Genomic DNA, 3,377 nt, shown 5'->3' with positions numbered 1-3,377 from the left:
TGTTTCCAGTTTGTGTGTGTCAGTGTCATTGAACAACCTCCTGGTGGCGCCAGCGAATCATTTTCTGTCAGGACATTGGCTGTGATGCTGCTGTTGCTGCAATACGAAGTGGTTTTACTTCAACATCAACATCATCATCATATGTTTCTTTATTAAACAGTGCACTTTGTAGTTTCAGGGAACACATTTTCACATTATTAAATTATTTTTTTTAATGATAATAAACTGAATAACAAACTGACCTCAACAGACAGCACTATTTCATGCTTTTACATCGTTCATATGTGGCGGACCCTGCCACCTTATTCTCCTCTGAGAACAGCTTGTTTATTCAGTTGTGGCAAAAACATCATTAACAGTTTAATTGTGAACATTTTCAATTTCTTCTCCAAAAACTACACAATGCCCCTTTAAACATGGGAGGCAATTGAAAGCAAACAGATAACACCACAAACAATACATTAGTCTTAATTTAGATTACGGTACGTTTAAAACAATAAAAACTATTTTGCATTCAACATAACATAAACGTGGTGATGCCATTTCAATTAAAACACCTGTATTTGTATCACTCACTGTCTATTAAAGAGAGTTAATGAGATTAAAATGAAGTAAAACATCTCCATTCACACTGCTCAGTATTATTATAGTAGTATTTGAATTGATTAGATGAGATCGGCTTGTCAGCTTTGAAGTTTTCATTTCTTTCTCACCGCGAGCCTTCAAGTTCTGGGGATTTGAACCAGCACCTCTCAGGTCACAGCAGGATTTAGTTTGCCACTGTTCCATCGATGACCTCTTGCTGTAAAAGCATCACGACCTGGCAGTCAGACGTGCCCCTACATGTTCCTCCCACTCAATAACATGATCCACACAAACAGCTCCTCCCTGACGAGGTGCTCGCGGGGCAGATGCACATCTTCTCTGCTCTCCTGCTAGGAAACCTACGTCTGGTCTCCAGGGCGACCCGCCGTCTCAGCAGGATGTGCGCATTAACAAACGGTGGGTGTCTGTCCTGCATGCTCTCCCCAACAGCTCCGATCGACAAGGGGCCTGTTCAATATCTTGAAACCCCAGAGTCTGTCAAGATGGGGTATGAGTCAGGCTGGATGGAAAACACATTCGCTCATAGTTTCATAAAAAGGTTTTTAGGTCAGCTTGATTAACTTGCGTAAAAGTTTGATGACTTGCACATGTGTGAGTTCCTGCCAATCTCAGGGTTACGCACACATGTGCACTGGAATCACTCAGGAAGTGTGACTGTTATAATGAATTGAAATAATTTCATACATCATGTGCAGTGAATAAAACATGACGGGCTGCACGCTGAGTATTAACTTAAGCTTGGTAATTCAATCATTAAACAGAAGCAGCAGCGTTACGACTTGCACATGTGATGGTGAGTGTGTTTGTACAGTAACACAGGAGAATACACTGATGGATATTTTTGTATGACATGATGATAACACAGTCATGTGCACTCTGTTTTTAAACGTGGCGCTAAAAAGGAAATGTCTAACCTTAAAATTGCTCAATACAGGAACATCTAATGTAGATAGTGAAGTTTCCAAAACTTGGGTCAGAGGCAACCCTCATTTCAGGACTTCCTTGAGGCAGAACTTTTGATTATTTTTCTCGCCAAAATGTAAATCTCCAGCTCTTCTGTGTTTCTGTTAGTTTTTCACGAAGATCGAAGATAGCATCGCCGTGGTTCCCTCTGCAAAAAGTCAATAGGATTTTTGAATTGGATTTTGATTGTTGCAGAGAATGAGCTCCACTGCTAACATTTTATATTACCGATTTTCTCTCAGCAAGATAATCTTCACAGATGATTTCTGAAGCATGAGTGAAATCGCCAGAAGTTAAACTTCTGACTTCAACATCACGACGGAGCTTCGCACCACATAAGACTAAACACACTTTACTATAAGCTGATCCATCTATGATGTAAAAAGTTAGAGTTCCAGTAGTTTGCAACTAAAGCCTTTATGTTTGGCATGGCAACGGGGGGGGATGTCTTACTCAGTGTCACAGTGTGTTTGACCATGGATTAAATTTACATCAGAATATCCCTTGAGAGCTCATTTCTGTGGCACTGAGCTCAAGGACACCATTGTTTTCCCCATATTTTCCATGAAAATACCTTTTTTGTGGCCACTGTTGGGGATTATTGTTCTTTCTATTGTTCTTTTATGATTGAATTGAAATTCAAAAAAAATATATATCTAGGGACAAATTGTTCCTGATTGAGATGCAGAAATTGTTGCTACTCAATAAAGTTAAACCTTTTTAATCAATGTTTAAGGTTGCCCTCATTTTTTCTTAATTTTCCCTGTTACATTACCACAGGGATAATAAACCCCATCGTGTGTGACGACAAACTCCACGATGGGCATGTTGAGGTTTTTTTCCCCAGTACATATCTTTTTGACAGAATAAGCTTTAGGACAGTGAGGTCACAATATTCCCCCCTGACCCCTTTAGGCGTTCGTTACACACTGGCACAACAACACAACAACATACATTTTACCAGTTCACTCAAACATCTACTCAGGATTGCTACAACTCTTGGTCTCCAACTGAAATCAGCTCATTTGCACAACATTTCTATGTAATCTTATATCACATTGAATGTCATTTTAAGCCTTTGGCTCCTGAAGACACTTGTTCCTCATCTGTGTCCATGACAACCTCAGCATGCGCACACAAACAAACATAAGCATTATACCACACACCTGCTGCTCCGCACGGCCTCTCCATGCTGCGCGTGGCATTGGCACAAAGATGAGATTTGATGTTCTGCTTTTAATCAGAGGCTTGCTGGGTGGAGGTCTCCCCTTTGTGTCATGGAGGCAGAATGATGGTGATTGCAAACTGCTGCATGCCATCCTTGCTCCCTGGTAGGCCCTCTAGTTTTATGGGCCCAAGATGGAACCGTTAAAGAGTTTTTCAAAGCAATGAAAATTGTTAAAAAAGTTTGCTTGAGAGCGTCAGTGTGCTATCACTGTAAACCCCTTTGATTTTTGAGCTTTTTCTGATATTCTAATCCAGTCTGGCGTACGACGAGCCCTTGAATTACAGCGAAAAAGCAAAAGTCGTTCCGTGAGAAAAGAGGGAGTGTTTTCCACTCTGTCTCTCCTTCCAGGAAAAGAGGCTGAGATCTTCCTAGTTGAAATACTAGACCGGGAAAACATTATTGTTGAAGAATCGTGTGGGATGGGTCACTGGAATTGGAGCCGCCCAAAATGGAAGGGGGAATATTTTCATTCCAATAATAGCAATGTGATACTTTAAGAATGTTTCCAGCTGAGCCAGGGCTGTCGGAGCCAGCACCTTCTGCAACACAGATCTGGAGGCGGCTGCGGGTGTCATCCTCC

Source organism: Acanthopagrus latus, chromosome 9 (assembly GCF_904848185.1).
Source record: "Acanthopagrus latus isolate v.2019 chromosome 9, fAcaLat1.1, whole genome shotgun sequence".
NCBI classification, from domain to species: domain Eukaryota; kingdom Metazoa; phylum Chordata; class Actinopteri; order Spariformes; family Sparidae; genus Acanthopagrus; species Acanthopagrus latus.
Note: the sequence above shows the minus strand (reverse complement) of the source record.